The 18979-nt window shown below is 43.8% G+C and overlaps 1 pseudogene; it reads right to left on the bottom strand.

The window, feature by feature from the left end:
* The window catches only part of LOC137498566 (NADH-ubiquinone oxidoreductase chain 5-like), a 48615-nt pseudogene extending 31547 nt beyond the window's left edge, over positions 1 to 17068 (bottom strand).
* Between the last annotated feature and the right edge of the window lie 1911 nt (positions 17069 to 18979).

Below are 18979 nucleotides of genomic sequence, written 5' to 3'. Positions count from 1 at the left end.
TAGGATCTTGGTCTTGTCAAATGATATTCCGTGCCTAGTTTCGTAGGAATGCTTGGCTACTGCTGAAATATCTGTGTTTTGGTTCTTGGTGTGACGGATATGTTCTTTTAGGCGGGTGGAGATCAGACGTTTTGTCTCACCTACATAACAAGCTCCGCAGCTACATTCAATGTAATACACTCCAGGGGCCTGTAATTCTATTGTGTCTTTTACTGGTGGTAGATAACGGGCTAGCTTACGTTCAGGTTTATAGATAGTTTTTATGTTGTATTTGTCCAGTATCTTGCCGATCCTGTCTGTAGTGTTTTTAATGTATGGCAGTATCGCTGTTTTCTGGCGGGTCAGTTCTTCTTTCCCGTTGTTTTCTCCTGCGGCGGTCTTTTCTTTCTTCTCTTCTGATTTTTTAAGGACTCGTCGGATGTTATTGAGCGAGTAGCCATTTTTCCTAAGGGTTTCCGTGAGGTGTTCTTTTTCTTCCTCGAGGTGCTCTGCGTCAGATATCGCTATGGCCCTGTTTACTAGTGATGTTAGGACAGCCTGCTTTTGTGATGGGTGATGATGAGACGAGGCGTGTAGGTACCTGTCTGTGTGAGTGGGTTTCCTGTATACTGCGCGACTCAGCGTCCCATTGGGGTTACGTATTACTAGCACATCCAGGAACGGTAGTTTTCCGTCTACTTCTATTTCCATGGTGAACTGAATATTTACGTGTACGGAGTTGAGATGGTCGAGAAATAGCTGTAGGTTATTGCTCCCGTGAGGCCAGATTACAAAAGTGTCGTCTACAAAACGGAGAAAACATTTCGGTTTCAGGGCAGATGTAGCTAAGGCTTTCTGTTCGAAGTGTTCCATATACATGTTTGCTATTATTGGAGAGAGTGGCGACCCCATCGCGGCCCCTTCAATCTGTTCGTAGAACTCTCCGTTGAAATAGAAGTAAGTGGCGCTAAGGCATTCTTTAGCTAGTGTTGACAGGTCTTCTGGAAGTTTCTGATCTAATAGCGGAAATACTTCTGTTAGCGGCACCTTGGTGAAGAGTGACGTGACGTCAAAGCTTACTAATAGGTCCGTACTTTCAATTGATTGGTCCTTAAGGAGCTGGATGAAATGTCGTGAGTCCTTCACGTAGGTTTCAGTATTTCCTGTATGTGGCTGAAGTAGTCCAGCTAGGTAGCGGGCGATCTCGTGCGTGGGAGAGCCTATAGCGCTCACGATAGGTCGCAGAGGTATGCCTTCTTTGTGGATTTTAGGCAGGCCATACAATTTTGGAGGTATCGGGTCCGAGGATATCAGTTTCTTCTGTACTTCGGCTGGGATACTGGAATTTTTTACTAGTGTGTGGAGTTTGTTCTTAATGCGGTTGGTAGGGTTCCTAATTTTCCTGTATGTAGAATCGGTGAGTAATTGTTCTATTTTCCGAGTGTAGTCTGTGCGTGTCATTATCACCGTAGCGTTGCCTTTATCTGCGGGTAGGATAATTGTTTCCGTATCTTGACGTAGTGTTTTTAGGGCATGAATTTCTTCTTTAGTCAAATTGGATGGCGGCGGCTTTGCGGATCTCAGTAGACATGATACATCCTGTCTGATCTCCTCTGCAGATTCGGTAGGAAGGTGCCGGATTGCAATTTCTACTTTGCTAATTATTTCTTCTACCGGTATACTATTCGGAGCTACTGCGTAGTTGAGTCCTTTTCTCAAGACCGAGGTAGTGGGTTCACTGAGTGGCTTATCTGTGAGGTTTACTATTACATTCTTCTTCAGTGGAGCAGGTGGTTTCGATTTCTGTTTTTGTAAGAGGCGGTTGAATTTCTTGTTTTGCTTGGCAGTGGCTAGTTCCAGTGTACGCTGGGATTGTGTGTTGCTAATGCTGTCTAACGTGGTCCAATCATTGAGCGACAGAGTGCTGGCAAGTTGCAGGTGGAGATGAAATAATTTATTGTTGAGGTAGTCCAGAGTCTGTCTTGTGTCACTGATCCGTTCTCTGAGGAGTTTTATGCTGGTTTCGTGAAGAATACGGTCAGTCCGTCGGTTCTTGGTGTGATATTTCAGTCTCACACATGCTGGTATAATGTTGATGTCCCTGCAGCGTTTCAGAAAGGCGAGTCGAGCCAGGTAGTTACTCATTTTCTTCCGAAGGTTGTCGAACTGCCTAGTAGCTTTGAGAATATCCTCCCCGTAAAGGTTTCGTATCTTAGAAGTGAAGCTTCCACGGTGTGAAGAATTATTTAATTTCTTTTCCGGGTTGAACCGTGTTGTACTTGTACGCATATCACGTACAGTTTGCCGACGTTTCGAATACATTGCAGTATTCATTGTCAAGGCGACTGAAATACCCCTACTCGATCCGAGGTAATCAGTCTCCCAGGCAGAATTACACTACTAGAGTGGCCTTGATCTTGGCCTTTTACATCCTAGCCTATCTGGCTGACGTAAGCCCTGGCTGTCTCGCGAGGCTTCTGGAAAGTTTATGTCACAGCCAGGTAGTGGGGGCTTGCCCGCGCTGTTATGTAATGGGGTTGCGGCCCGTGTGTTTATGTTGTGGTCTGTATGTCTTAAACTATGAATGATGGGCATCCAAGAATTACTGATTTTGTATCCTTCTTCTAAATTTATGTTATTCGGATGTTTCTTGATTTCGATAGCCTCGCGGATTTTTCTTTCCAGATTCCAAGGGATAGCTGCTAGGATCTTGGTCTTGTCAAATGATATTCCGTGCCTAGTTTCGTAGGAATGCTTGGCTACTGCTGAAATATCTGTGTTTTGGTTCTTGGTGTGACGGATATGTTCTTTTAGGCGGGTGGAGATCAGACGTTTTGTCTCACCTACATAACAAGCTCCGCAGCTACATTCAATGTAATACACTCAAGGGGCCTGTAATTCTATTGTGTCTTTTACTGGTGGTAGATAACGGGCTAGCTTACGTTCAGGTTTATAGATAGTTTTTATGTTGTATTTGTCCAGTATCTTGCCGATCCTGTCTGTAGTGTTTTTAATGTATGGCAGTATCGCTGTTTTCTGGCGGGTCAGTTCTTCTTTCCCGTTGTTTTCTCCTGCGGCGGTCTTTTCTTTCTTCTCTTCTGATTTTTTAAGGACTCGTCGGATGTTATTGAGCGAGTAGCCATTTTTCCTAAGGGTTTCCGTGAGGTGTTCTTTTTCTTCCTCGAGGTGCTCTGCGTCAGATATCGCTATGGCCCTGTTTACTAGTGATGTTAGGACAGCCTGCTTTTGTGATGGGTGATGATGAGACGAGGCGTGTAGGTACCTGTCTGTGTGAGTGGGTTTCCTGTATACTGCGCGACTCAGCGTCCCATTGGGGTTACGTATTACTAGCACATCCAGGAACGGTAGTTTTCCGTCTACTTCTATTTCCATGGTGAACTGAATATTTACGTGTACGGAGTTGAGATGGTCGAGAAATAGCTGTAGGTTATTGCTCCCGTGAGGCCAGATTACAAAAGTGTCGTCTACAAAACGGAGAAAACATTTCGGTTTCAGGGCAGATGTAGCTAAGGCTTTCTGTTCGAAGTGTTCCATATACATGTTTGCTATTATTGGAGAGAGTGGCGACCCCATCGCGGCCCCTTCAATCTGTTCGTAGAACTCTCCGTTGAAATAGAAGTAAGTGGCGCTAAGGCATTCTTTAGCTAGTGTTGACAGGTCTTCTGGAAGTTTCTGATCTAATAGCGGAAATACTTCTGTTAGCGGCACCTTGGTGAAGAGTGACGTGACGTCAAAGCTTACTAATAGGTCCGTACTTTCAATTGATTGGTCCTTAAGGAGCTGGATGAAATGTCGTGAGTCCTTCACGTAGGTTTCAGTATTTCCTGTATGTGGCTGAAGTAGTCCAGCTAGGTAGCGGGCGATCTCGTGCGTGGGAGAGCCTATAGCGCTCACGATAGGTCGCAGAGGTATGCCTTCTTTGTGGATTTTAGGCAGGCCATACAATTTTGGAGGTATCGGGTCCGAGGATATCAGTTTCTTCTGTACTTCGGCTGGGATACTGGAATTTTTTACTAGTGTGTGGAGTTTGTTCTTAATGCGGTTGGTAGGGTTCCTAATTTTCCTGTATGTAGAATCGGTGAGTAATTGTTCTATTTTCCGAGTGTAGTCTGTGCGTGTCATTATCACCGTAGCGTTGCCTTTATCTGCGGGTAGGATAATTGTTTCCGTATCTTGACGTAGTGTTTTTAGGGCATGAATTTCTTCTTTAGTCAAATTGGATGGCGGCGGCTTTGCGGATCTCAGTAGACATGATACATCCTGTCTGATCTCCTCTGCAGATTCGGTAGGAAGGTGCCGGATTGCAATTTCTACTTTGCTAATTATTTCTTCTACCGGTATACTATTCGGAGCTACTGCGTAGTTGAGTCCTTTTCTCAAGACCGAGGTAGTGGGTTCACTGAGTGGCTTATCTGTGAGGTTTACTATTACATTCTTCTTCAGTGGAGCAGGTGGTTTCGATTTCTGTTTTTGTAAGAGGCGGTTGAATTTCTTGTTTTGCTTGGCAGTGGCTAGTTCCAGTGTACGCTGGGATTGTGTGTTGCTAATGCTGTCTAACGTGGTCCAATCATTGAGCGACAGAGTGCTGGCAAGTTGCAGGTGGAGATGAAATAATTTATTGTTGAGGTAGTCCAGAGTCTGTCTTGTGTCACTGATCCGTTCTCTGAGGAGTTTTATGCTGGTTTCGTGAAGAATACGGTCAGTCCGTCGGTTCTTGGTGTGATATTTCAGTCTCACACATGCTGGTATAATGTTGATGTCCCTGCAGCGTTTCAGAAAGGCGAGTCGAGCCAGGTAGTTACTCATTTTCTTCCGAAGGTTGTCGAACTGCCTAGTAGCTTTGAGAATATCCTCCCCGTAAAGGTTTCGTATCTTAGAAGTGAAGCTTCCACGGTGTGAAGAATTATTTAATTTCTTTTCCGGGTTGAACCGTGTTGTACTTGTACGCATATCACGTACAGTTTGCCGACGTTTCGAATACATTGCAGTATTCATTGTCAAGGCGACTGAAATACCCCTACTCGATCCGAGGTAATCAGTCTCCCAGGCAGAATTACACTACTAGAGTGGCCTTGATCTTGGCCTTTTACATCCTAGCCTATCTGGCTGACGTAAGCCCTGGCTGTCTCGCGAGGCTTCTGGAAAGTTTATGTCACAGCCAGGTAGTGGGGGCTTGCCCGCGCTGTTATGTAATGGGGTTGCGGCCCGTGTGTTTATGTTGTGGTCTGTATGTCTTAAACTATGAATGATGGGCATCCAAGAATTACTGATTTTGTATCCTTCTTCTAAATTTATGTTATTCGGATGTTTCTTGATTTCGATAGCCTCGCGGATTTTTCTTTCCAGATTCCAAGGGATAGCTGCTAGGATCTTGGTCTTGTCAAATGATATTCCGTGCCTAGTTTCGTAGGAATGCTTGGCTACTGCTGAAATATCTGTGTTTTGGTTCTTGGTGTGACGGATATGTTCTTTTAGGCGGGTGGAGATCAGACGTTTTGTCTCACCTACATAACAAGCTCCGCAGCTACATTCAATGTGATACACTCCAGGGGCCTGTAATTCTATTGTGTCTTTTACTGGTGGTAGATAACGGGCTAGCTTACGGTGAGGTTTATAGATAGTTTTTATGTTGTATTTGTCCAGTATCTTGCCGATCCTGTCTGTAGTGTTTTTAATGTATGGCAGTATCGCTGTTTTCTGGCGGGTCAGTTCTACTTTCCCGTTGTTTTCTCCTGCGGCGGTCTTTTCTTTCTTCTCTTCTGATTTTTTAAGGACTCGTCGGATGTTATTGAGCGAGTAGCCATTTTTCCTAAGGGTTTCCGTGAGGTGTTCTTTTTCTTCCTCGAGGTGCTCTGCGTCAGATATCGCTATGGCCCTGTTTACTAGTGATGTTAGGACAGCCTGCTTTTGTGATGGGTGATGATGAGACGAGGCGTGTAGGTACCTGTCTGTGTGAGTGGGTTTCCTGTATACTGCGCGACTCAGCGTCCCATTGGGGTTACGTATTACTAGCACATCCAGGAACGGTAGTTTTCCGTCTACTTCTATTTCCATGGTGAACTGAATATTTACGTGTATGGAGTTGAGATGGTCGAGAAATAGCTGTAGGTTATTGCTCCCGTGAGGCCAGATTACAAAAGTGTCGTCTACAAAACGGAGAAAACATTTCGGTTTCAGGGCAGATGTAGCTAAGGCTTTCTGTTCGAAGTGTTCCATATACATGTTTGCTATTATTGGAGAGAGTGGCGACCCCATCGCGGCCCCTTCAATCTGTTCGTAGAACTCTCCGTTGAAATAGAAGTAAGTGGCGCTAAGGCATTCTTTAGCTAGTGTTGACAGGTCTTCTGGAAGTTTCTGATCTAATAGCGGAAATACTTCTGTTAGCGGCACCTTGGTGAAGAGTGACGTGACGTCAAAGCTTACTAATAGGTCCGTACTTTCAATTGATTGGTCCTTAAGGAGCTGGATGAAATGTCGTGAGTCCTTCACGTAGGTTTCAGTATTTCCTGTATGTGGCTGAAGTAGTCCAGCTAGGTAGCGGGCGATCTCGTGCGTGGGAGAGCCTATAGCGCTCACGATAGGTCGCAGAGGTATGCCTTCTTTGTGGATTTTAGGCAGGCCATACAATTTTGGAGGTATCGGGTCCGAGGATATCAGTTTCTTCTGTACTTCGGCTGGGATACTGGAATTTTTTACTAGTGTGTGGAGTTTGTTCTTAATGCGGTTGGTAGGGTTCCTAATTTTCCTGTATGTAGAATCGGTGAGTAATTGTTCTATTTTCCGAGTGTAGTCTGTGCGTGTCATTATCACCGTAGCGTTGCCTTTATCTGCGGGTAGGATAATTGTTTCCGTATCTTGACGTAGTGTTTTTAGGGCATGAATTTCTTCTTTAGTCAAATTGGATGGCGGCGGCTTTGCGGATCTCAGTAGACATGATACATCCTGTCTGATCTCCTCTGCAGATTCGGTAGGAAGGTGCCGGATTGCAATTTCTACTTTGCTAATAATTTCTTCTACCGGTATACTATTCGGAGCTACTGCGTAGTTGAGTCCTTTTCTCAAGACCGAGGTAGTGGGTTCACTGAGTGGCTTATCTGTGAGGTTTACTATTACATTCTTCTTCAGTGGAGCAGGTGGTTTCGATTTCTGTTTTTGTAAGAGGCGGTTGAATTTCTTGTTTTGCTTGGCAGTGGCTAGTTCCAGTGTACGCTGGGATTGTGTGTTGCTAATGCTGTCTAACGTGGTCCAATCATTGAGCGACAGAGTGCTGGCAAGTTGCAGGTGGAGATGAAATAATTTATTGTTGAGGTAGTCCAGAGTCTGTCTTGTGTCACTGATCCGTTCTCTGAGGAGTTTTATGCTGGTTTCGTGAAGAATACGGTCAGTCCGTCGGTTCTTGGTGTGATATTTCAGTCTCACACATGCTGGTATAATGCTGATGTCCCTGCAGCGTTTCAGAAAGGCGAGTCGAGCCAGGTAGTTACTCATTTTCTTCCGAAGGTTGTCGAACTGCCTAGTAGCTTTGAGAATATCCTCCCCGTAAAGGTTTCGTATCTTAGAAGTGAAGCTTCCACGGTGTGAAGAATTATTTAATTTCTTTTCCGGGTTGAACCGTGTTGTACTTGTACGCATATCACGTACAGTTTGCCGACGTTTCGAATACATTGCAGTATTCATTGTCAAGGCGACTGAAATACCCCTACTCGATCCGAGGTAATCAGTCTCCCAGGCAGAATTACACTACTAGAGTGGCCTTGATCTTGGCCTTTTACATCCTAGCCTATCTGGCTGACGTAAGCCCTGGCTGTCTCGCGAGGCTTCTGGAAAGTTTATGTCACAGCCAGGTAGTGGGGGCTTGCCCGCGCTGTTATGTAATGGGGTTGCGGCCCGTGTGTTTATGTTGTGGTCTGTATGTCTTAAACTATGAATGATGGGCATCCAAGAATTACTGATTTTGTATCCTTCTTCTAAATTTATGTTATTCGGATGTTTCTTGATTTCGATAGCCTCGCGGATTTTTCTTTCCAGATTCCAAGGGATAGCTGCTAGGATCTTGGTCTTGTCAAATGATATTCCGTGCCTAGTTTCGTAGGAATGCTTGGCTACTGCTGAAATATCTGTGTTTTGGTTCTTGGTGTGACGGATATGTTCTTTTAGGCGGGTGGAGATCAGACGTTTTGTCTCACCTACATAACAAGCTCCGCAGCTACATTCAATGTGATACACTCCAGGGGCCTGTAATTCTATTGTGTCTTTTACTGGTGGTAGATAACGGGCTAGCTTACGGTGAGGTTTATAGATAGTTTTTATGTTGTATTTGTCCAGTATCTTGCCGATCCTGTCTGTAGTGTTTTTAATGTATGGCAGTATCGCTGTTTTCTGGCGGGTCAGTTCTTCTTTCCCGTTGTTTTCTCCTGCGGCGGTCTTTTCTTTCTTCTCTTCTGATTTTTTAAGGACTCGTCGGATGTTATTGAGCGAGTAGCCATTTTTCCTAAGGGTTTCCGTGAGGTGTTCTTTTTCTTCCTCGAGGTGCTCTGCGTCAGATATCGCTATGGCCCTGTTTACTAGTGATGTTAGGACAGCCTGCTTTTGTGATGGGTGATGATGAGACGAGGCGTGTAGGTACCTGTCTGTGTGAGTGGGTTTCCTGTATACTGCGCGACTCAGCGTCCCATTGGGGTTACGTATTACTAGCACATCCAGGAACGGTAGTTTTCCGTCTACTTCTATTTCCATGGTGAACTGAATATTTACGTGTATGGAGTTGAGATGGTCGAGAAATAGCTGTAGGTTATTGCTCCCGTGAGGCCAGATTACAAAAGTGTCGTCTACAAAACGGAGAAAACATTTCGGTTACAGGGCAGATGTAGCTAAGGCTTTCTGTTCGAAGTGTTCCATATACATGTTTGCTATTATTGGAGAGAGTGGCGACCCCATCGCGGCCCCTTCAATCTGTTCGTAGAACTCTCCGTTGAAATAGAAGTAAGTGGCGCTAAGGCATTCTTTAGCTAGTGTTGACAGGTCTTCTGGAAGTTTCTGATCTAATAGCGGAAATACTTCTGTTAGCGGCACCTTGGTGAAGAGTGACGTGACGTCAAAGCTTACTAATAGGTCCGTACTTTCAATTGATTGGTCCTTAAGGAGCTGGATGAAATGTCGTGAGTCCTTCACGTAGGTTTCAGTATTTCCTGTATGTGGCTGAAGTAGTCCAGCTAGGTAGCGGGCGATCTCGTGCGTGGGAGAGCCTATAGCGCTCACGATAGGTCGCAGAGGTATGCCTTCTTTGTGGATTTTAGGCAGGCCATACAATTTTGGAGGTATCGGGTCCGAGGATATCAGTTTCTTCTGTACTTCGGCTGGGATACTGGAATTTTTTACTAGTGTGTGGAGTTTGTTCTTAATGCGGTTGGTAGGGTTCCTAATTTTCCTGTATGTAGAATCGGTGAGTAATTGTTCTATTTTCCGAGTGTAGTCTGTGCGTGTCATTATCACCGTAGCGTTGCCTTTATCTGCGGGTAGGATAGGCCAAGATCAAGGCCACTCTAGTAGTGTAATTCTGCCTGGGAGACTGATTACCTCGGATCGAGTAGGGGTATTTCAGTCGCCTTGACATTGAATACTGCAATGTATTCGTAACGTCGGCAAACTGTACGTGATATGCGTACAAGTACAACACGGTTCAACCCGGAAAAGAAATTAAATAATTCTTCACACCGTGGAAGCTTCACTTCTAAGATACGAAACCTTTACGGGGAGGATATTCTCAAAGCTACTAGGCAGTTCGACAACCTTCGGAAGAAAATGAGTAACTACCTGGCTCGACTCGCCTTTCTGAAACGCTGCAGGGACATCAGCATTATACCAGCATGTGTGAGACTGAAATATCACACCAAGAACCGACGGACTGACCGTATTCTTCACGAAACCAGCATAAAACTCCTCAGAGAACGGATCAGTGACACAAGACAGACTCTGGACTACCTCAACAATAAATTATTTCATCTCCACCTGCAACTTGCCAGCACTCTGTCGCTCAATGATTGGACCACGTTAGACAGCATTAGCAACACACAATCCCAGCGTACACTGGAACTAGCCACTGCCAAGCAAAACAAGAAATTCAACCGCCTCTTACAAAAACAGAAATCGAAACCACCTGCTCCACTGAAGAAGAATGTAATAGTAAACCTCACAGATAAGCCACTCAGTGAACCCACTACCTCGGTCTTGAGAAAAGGACTCAACTACGCAGTAGCTCCGAATAGTATACCGGTAGAAGAAATAATTAGCAAAGTAGAAATTGCAATCCGGCACCTTCCTACCGAATCTGCAGAGGAGATCAGACAGGATGTATCATGTCTACTGAGATCCGCAAAGCCGCCGCCATCCAATTTGACTAAAGAAGAAATTCATGCCCTAAAAACACTACGTCAAGATACGGAAACAATTATCCTACCCGCAGATAAAGGCAACGCTACGGTGATAATGACACGCACAGACTACACTCGGAAAATAGAACAATTACTCACCGATTCTACATACAGGAAAATTAGGAACCCTACCAACCGCATTAAGAACAAACTCCACACACTAGTAAAAAATTCCAGTATCCCAGCCGAAGTACAGAAGAAACTGATATCCTCGGACCCGATACCTCCAAAATTGTATGGCCTGCCTAAAATCCACAAAGAAGGCATACCTCTGCGACCTATCGTGAGCGCTATAGGCTCTCCCACGCACGAGATCGCCCGCTACCTAGCTGGACTACTTCAGCCACATACAGGAAATACTGAAACCTACGTGAAGGACTCACGACATTTCATCCAGCTCCTTAAGGACCAATCAATTGAAAGTACGGACCTATTAGTAAGCTTTGACGTCACGTCACTCTTCAGCAAGGTGCCGCTAACAGAAGTATTTCCGCTATTAGATCAGAAACTTCCAGAAGACCTGTCAACACTAGCTAAAGAATGCCTTAGCGCCACTTACTTCTATTTCAACGGAGAGTTCTACGAACAGATTGAAGGGGCCGCGATGGGGTCGCCACTCTCTCCAATAATAGCAAACATGTATATGGAACACTTCGAACAGAAAGCCTTAGCTACATCTGCCCTGAAACCGAAATGTTTTCTCCGTTTTGTAGACGACACTTTTGTAATCTGGCCTCACGGGAGCAATAACCTACAGCTATTTCTCGACCATCTCAACTCCATACACGTAAATATTCAGTTCACCATGGAAATAGAAGTAGACGGAAAACTACCGTTCCTGGATGTGCTAGTAATACGTAACCCCAATGGGACGCTGAGTCGCGCAGTGTACAGGAAACCCACTCACACAGACAGGTACCTACACGCCTCGTCTCATCATCACCCATCACAAAAGCAGGCTGTCCTAACATCACTAGTAAACAGGGCCATAGCGATATCTGACGCAGAGCACCTCGAGGAAGAAAAAGAACACCTCACGGAAACCCTTAGGAAAAATGGCTACTCGCTCAATAACATCCGACGAGTCCTTAAAAAATCAGAAGAGAAGAAAGAAAAGACCGCCGCAGGAGAAAACAACGGGAAAGAAGAACTGACCCGCCAGAAAACAGCGATACTGCCATACATTAAAAACACTACAGACAGGATCGGCAAGATACTGGACAAATACAACATAAAAACTATCTATAAACCTCACCGTAAGCTAGCCCGTTATCTACCACCAGTAAAAGACACAATAGAATTACAGGCCCCTGGAGTGTATCACATTGAATGTAGCTGCGGAGCTTGTTATGTAGGTGAGACAAAACGTCTGATCTCCACCCGCCTAAAAGAACATATCCGTCACACCAAGAACCAAAACACAGATATTTCAGCAGTAGCCAAGCATTCCTACGAAACTAGGCACGGAATATCATTTGACAAGACCAAGATCCTAGCAGCTATCCCTTGGAATCTGGAAAGAAAAATCCGCGAGGCTATCGAAATCAAGAAACATCCGAATAACATAAATTTAGAAGAAGGATACAAAATCAGTAATTCTTGGATGCCCATCATTCATAGTTTAAGACATACAGACCACAACATAAACACACGGGCCGCAACCCCATTACATAACAGCGCGGGCAAGCCCCCACTACCTGGCTGTGACATAAACTTTCCAGAAGCCTCGCGAGACAGCCAGGGCTTACGTCAGCCAGATAGGCTAGGATGTAAAAGGCCAAGATCAAGGCCACTCTAGTAGTGTAATTCTGCCTGGGAGACTGATTACCTCGGATCGAGTAGGGGTATTTCAGTCGCCTTGACAATGAATACTGCAATGTATTCGAAACGTCGGCAAACTGTACGTGATATGCGTACAAGTACAACACGGTTCAACCCGGAAAAGAAATTAAATAATTCTTCACACCGTGGAAGCTTCACTTCTAAGATACGAAACCTTTACGGGGAGGATATTCTCAAAGCTACTAGGCAGTTCGACAACCTTCGGAAGAAAATGAGTAACTACCTGGCTCGACTCGCCTTTCTGAAACGCTGCAGGGACATCAGCATTATACCAGCATGTGTGAGACTGAAATATCACACCAAGAACCGACGGACTGACCGTATTCTTCACGAAACCAGCATAAAACTCCTCAGAGAACGGATCAGTGACACAAGACAGACTCTGGACTACCTCAACAATAAATTATTTCATCTCCACCTGCAACTTGCCAGCACTCTGTCGCTCAATGATTGGACCACGTTAGACAGCATTAGCAACACACAATCCCAGCGTACACTGGAACTAGCCACTGCCAAGCAAAACAAGAAATTCAACCGCCTCTTACAAAAACAGAAATCGAAACCACCTGCTCCACTGAAGAAGAATGTAATAGTAAACCTCACAGATAAGCCACTCAGTGAACCCACTACCTCGGTCTTGAGAAAAGGACTCAACTACGCAGTAGCTCCGAATAGTATACCGGTAGAAGAAATAATTAGCAAAGTAGAAATTGCAATCCGGCACCTTCCTACCGAATCTGCAGAGGAGATCAGACAGGATGTATCATGTCTACTGAGATCCGCAAAGCCGCCGCCATCCAATTTGACTAAAGAAGAAATTCATGCCCTAAAAACACTACGTCAAGATACGGAAACAATTATCCTACCCGCAGATAAAGGCAACGCTACGGTGATAATGACACGCACAGACTACACTCGGAAAATAGAACAATTACTCACCGATTCTACATACAGGAAAATTAGGAACCCTACCAACCGCATTAAGAACAAACTCCACACACTAGTAAAAAATTCCAGTATCCCAGCCGAAGTACAGAAGAAACTGATATCCTCGGACCCGATACCTCCAAAATTGTATGGCCTGCCTAAAATCCACAAAGAAGGCATACCTCTGCGACCTATCGTGAGCGCTATAGGCTCTCCCACGCACGAGATCGCCCGCTACCTAGCTGGACTACTTCAGCCACATACAGGAAATACTGAAACCTACGTGAAGGACTCACGACATTTCATCCAGCTCCTTAAGGACCAGTCAATTGAAAGTACGGACCTATTAGTAAGCTTTGACGTCACGTCACTCTTCACCAAGGTGCCGCTAACAGAAGTATTTCCGCTATTAGATCAGAAACTTCCAGAAGACCTGTCAACACTAGCTAAAGAATGCCTTAGCGCCACTTACTTCTATTTCAACGGAGAGTTCTACGAACAGATTGAAGGGGCCGCGATGGGGTCGCCACTCTCTCCAATAATAGCAAACATGTATATGGAACACTTCGAACAGAAAGCCTTAGCTACATCTGCCCTGAAACCGAAATGTTTTCTCCGTTTTGTAGACGACACTTTTGTAATCTGGCCTCACGGGAGCAATAACCTACAGCTATTTCTCGACCATCTCAACTCCATACACGTAAATATTCAGTTCACCATGGAAATAGAAGTAGACGGAAAACTACCGTTCCTGGATGTGCTAGTAATACGTAACCCCAATGGGACGCTGAGTCGCGCAGTATACAGGAAACCCACTCACACAGACAGGTACCTACACGCCTCGTCTCATCATCACCCATCACAAAAGCAGGCTGTCCTAACATCACTAGTAAACAGGGCCATAGCGATATCTGACGCAGAGCACCTCGAGGAAGAAAAAGAACACCTCACGGAAACCCTTAGGAAAAATGGCTACTCGCTCAATAACATCCGACGAGTCCTTAAAAAATCAGAAGAGAAGAAAGAAAAGACCGCCGCAGGAGAAAACAACGGGAAAGAAGAACTGACCCGCCAGAAAACAGCGATACTGCCATACATTAAAAACACTACAGACAGGATCGGCAAGATACTGGACAAATACAACATAAAAACTATCTATAAACCTCACCGTAAGCTAGCCCGTTATCTACCACCAGTAAAAGACACAATAGAATTACAGGCCCCTGGAGTGTATCACATTGAATGTAGCTGCGGAGCTTGTTATGTAGGTGAGACAAAACGTCTGATCTCCACCCGCCTAAAAGAACATATCCGTCACACCAAGAACCAAAACACAGATATTTCAGCAGTAGCCAAGCATTCCTACGAAACTAGGCACGGAATATCATTTGACAAGACCAAGATCCTAGCAGCTATCCCTTGGAATCTGGAAAGAAAAATCCGCGAGGCTATCGAAATCAAGAAACATCCGAATAACATAAATTTAGAAGAAGGATACAAAATCAGTAATTCTTGGATGCCCATCATTCATAGTTTAAGACATACAGACCACAACATAAACACACGGGCCGCAACCCCATTACATAACAGCGCGGGCAAGCCCCCACTACCTGGCTGTGACATAAACTTTCCAGAAGCCTCGCGAGACAGCCAGGGCTTACGTCAGCCAGATAGGCTAGGATGTAAAAGGCCAAGATCAAGGCCACTCTAGTAGTGTAATTCTGCCTGGGAGACTGATTACCTCGGATCGAGTAGGGGTATTTCAGTCGCCTTGACAATGAATACTGCAATGTATTCGAAACGTCGGCAAACTGTACGTGATATGCGTACAAGTACAACACGGTTCAACCCGGAAAAGAAATTAAATAATTCTTCACACCGTGGAAGCTTCACTTCTAAGATAAAGTAACCATGTGCTGGCCATCGATTAATTAGCAGTCAGTAATCAGATGTTAATTGCCGCGCGAGCACTTAATTGTGTTGTAATTGCTGAATAGATTCCGCACGATGACCATGTATAATTAATGTAGCGGGTAAGCCATGTAGGACGGCAGGAATAATAATAATAATAATAATAATAATAATAATAATAATAATAATAATAATAATAATAATAATAATAATAATAATAATAATAATAGTGATCGGGCAAAGATTAGCATTGTAATACCGGAGTGGCGTTGTGAAAATGACGTGATACTGTTGGGTAAATATGTGTTGAATTCAAGGTGATTTGCGCGAGTCTTTGAGACCGTTGCTTATTGTAGACGTACTTCCGAGTGAAGTGTTACTGTTTCCTTTGAAAAGGGAATGTCACGCGTGTTATGTGGGCTGTTGACCCTTGGGGTGGCGGACGCGCCCGTCTGACCTTGCCCCAGTTGTGTTTCTTTTTTTGTTTGGGTGTCCCGTAAGCTGAGGAAGGAGGTATATTGCTGTTAAAGAGAAGTTGGCTTCTTTGAACGGCAAAATTATGTGATTTACCTAACACGCCAGAGCAGTGTAGTTATTGACAAGCGACCCGGCCGATAATGATAATGTTTGCCAATGAATCATTGTTAATTGTTCGAGTATAATATAGATAGGGATTACAGGATCCTGCCTTCATCGCAAGAGGTTGTCAGTTCGATGTTCAACGTAGGCATAGGAGGCCTACAGCGTCAGAAGGAAGATCAAAGTACCTTTAAGTATTTGTTGCATATCATGTATGATTTATGTGTTCTTTATGCCATGTGTGATTGTAAATAAGGTCAGTGGTGGTTCTGTCCATCAGCTTGGCGATGTCTATAATAGCGAGGGTCGGTTCGAACCCAGGTGTTGTATCATATGGGTGTATTTTCTTTTACGTCATTTCATTGGGGAATCTAGGTCTTCATTAGAATAGGGATTGCTCAGACGTGTTGTCGGGTGCATGTTAGTTTTATGTGTTAGTGATAATATAGCCTCAGTGTTATGATAAAATTACCATTCGCTACATGTCACGATACACCGCTTCGCGATAAACGTACTCATTTCTATCAAGCCTAACGACAGATGTTCACATAACAAGTCACAACAAACATTTATAAATTTTAATGTAATTCATTAGTGTTATTTAATGCGCCATTTCCCATCATCATTAAGGTTGAATAAACCGGTTTGTGAGTCATATATTTTAATTTGAATGTGTTCTCATTTTAGTTATGTATGCCCCGCTTCTCCTCCCCTATACGCCTTTAAGTTTACTTTAGTTCAGCGCCTATTTCATTCTTCTTGACCCATGTGCGACCCTGTAGATTCCATGCCGGTGCCATTTAGGGAGGGGGCGGGTGCAATATAAACATACTAAACTAACTAATACGCCCCCAACCAAACTAATGGCAACCTAAACGTAATTGTACTTTAATCCTAAATAAACCATTATTGAATAAACACGTAACAACCCATATCCCCCTAATTTCAAAAATGCACCCGCCAAAATATAGACCCAGATACTGGAGCTTCCACATGTGCTTTTGGTAATCATAAATGAAGAAGAAATAACTTACTGGAATTTTTACTAAAAAGGCCAAGATTGAGACCAAATAAAAATAACATTAAACAAATTTACATTTCTTAACAAGCTTAAATTCAAATTACCACAAACTCTATATACATTAAACAACCGTACTAATAGGGATAAAGAAGCATATAAAGTATATTTAAGTTTATCTTGAATATTCATTGATTGATTATAGTCAATACGGGATTAGTTTTACTTGAAATGAAGCTGTTAAAGCTGATCACTTGTAATGTAATCTCACCTTCACCTTCGACATTGTCAGTTTCGCCAAATCACCTTCCAAGGAAGGTTTACGACCTGCATATTCCTCTGTAAGTTTTCCAATTATCATTCCGGCAACTTGTTGATCTGTGAATTCTTATCCGCCTTTACGCGTTCTCCTCTACAGTTGATTTACTCTTGCGAAGTATTCTTGTACACTCATGTCCTTGGGCTTCACAAAATGAGTTAACTGCTATTTGCTTTTTTGCTTTACGTCGCACCGACACAGATAGGTCTTATGGCGACGATGAGAAAGAAAAGGCCTATGAATACGAAGGAGGCGGCCGCAGCCTTAAGTAAGGAACAGCCCCAGCATTTAACTGGTGTGAAAATGGGAAACCCAGGAAAACCATCTTCAGGGCTGCTGACAGTGTGATTCAAACCCAGTATCTCCCGGATGCGAGCTCACTGCTGCGTGCCCCTAACCGCACGGCCAACTCGCCCGGTTATCTCTTTCAAGGTCAGAGCACCATTCACTATCCCTCCGTCATTACACCACTCGTCCAGTTTCTCCCATGCCTTTATGGCTGATTCAATATCTATAATGCCACTTTCAAAATTTTCTTCCACACATTTGAAAATAACCGCTAACGCGATTTTAAAAATCGCTCTCGTCGTCTCGTTTTTGTCTGAGGCAATTGACAACCTGGCGTATCCTCACACCCTATTACTGATTCCCACACATCTTTCAACAAGAGCTCTTGTTTCACCTTCAATGCAGACGAAAACTAGTTCTCCACTGTAAGCTTAGCCACATTCCTATTCACTGCTTCTTCCCCGGTCTACGAGGGCGCCATTTTCCCGTCAATAATGTCACAACTTGCGTCGTCCGTTAATTCTCGTTACTCGATTTCAACATATATTGTCCGGAATGTGCCGCGGCGTTCTGAATCTCTGGCGTTCTGGAGCTCTGTGTCCGTAACCTGTTGATATATCTTCAATTCTACTCATTGGGTAAGCAAATTATACCATAGAAACACAAGATTCGTGACTTAGGCCTACATACTTTTATTACGAGCTGTTATCCACAACTACCAATCACACACCAAGCTATTCAAATATAAATCAAAATCAAGATAAATCTCTCGACTCACTTATCTGAGTTACCTTAACCGTAATGTTGTTATGCTTATAAATAATACAAGATATATACATATGACATCTTATTTTTATGTGAAAATTATGATTTTCCAACATATTTTCATAATACGAGATTATATACGGTATATTGAAAAACATTTAAAATCCTAAATTCTGTTACCAGTTCAAACATTTCGCATTGCCTTTCCTCAAAAGCTTGGGGCCGTGATTACCTCAGTGGCTTAGCTGCTAGCTTTCCAACCGGAATGCAAAGGTTCCAAACCTGGTCAATCCTGTGTTGAGATTTCCATATCAAGAGTCATGTGGCGTCCCTGACCAAAGCCGGGGGGATCCAGAGACTCCAGAAATACCTGGTACAAGCTGAATAATTTTAAGTAAGTCTTTTAATGTAAACTGTTAGAATTTCTAGACGGACTGTAAGGAAAGAAAAGCTCCAAGGCCTGTTCACGCGACATTCCTCAAAGTCCCCAATCCTTGGTTCCCACGCAATGATTGTTCTGTTGTGTAGACTTATATACCTTCTGTGGTGGTTGAGGCTTTGTGAATGTGGTGTGGTGGTGACTTTTTTTTTAGGAGGAAGTACGAAGTACTGTATTCGTTTGGTTTTTGCCATTCATGATAGAGTCGTGTTGACGAGTTCGAAGTATTTACAAGTGATCTAGAAGTTTCTCCTTCAAGTATACAGTTTTGGGACATGCCAGGTGTAAGAGAAGTGGTTTCTGGCATAGTTGATGTTTGTTCCTTTTGCTATTTTTTAACTGTATTTATTACTAATCTTGTGGAAGGGAAAAAGTAAAATGGCGGTGAATAGTGGTGGCCCAAGCAACCAGACATTAAAATGATGTATCTGGAGGGTAAGGGAGAGAATCTTGAAAGAGAA

Source organism: Anabrus simplex, chromosome 1, assembly GCF_040414725.1.
Source record: "Anabrus simplex isolate iqAnaSimp1 chromosome 1, ASM4041472v1, whole genome shotgun sequence".
Lineage (NCBI taxonomy): Eukaryota > Metazoa > Arthropoda > Insecta > Orthoptera > Tettigoniidae > Anabrus > Anabrus simplex.
Note: the sequence above shows the minus strand (reverse complement) of the source record. Positions and strands in the feature narration are given on the sequence as shown.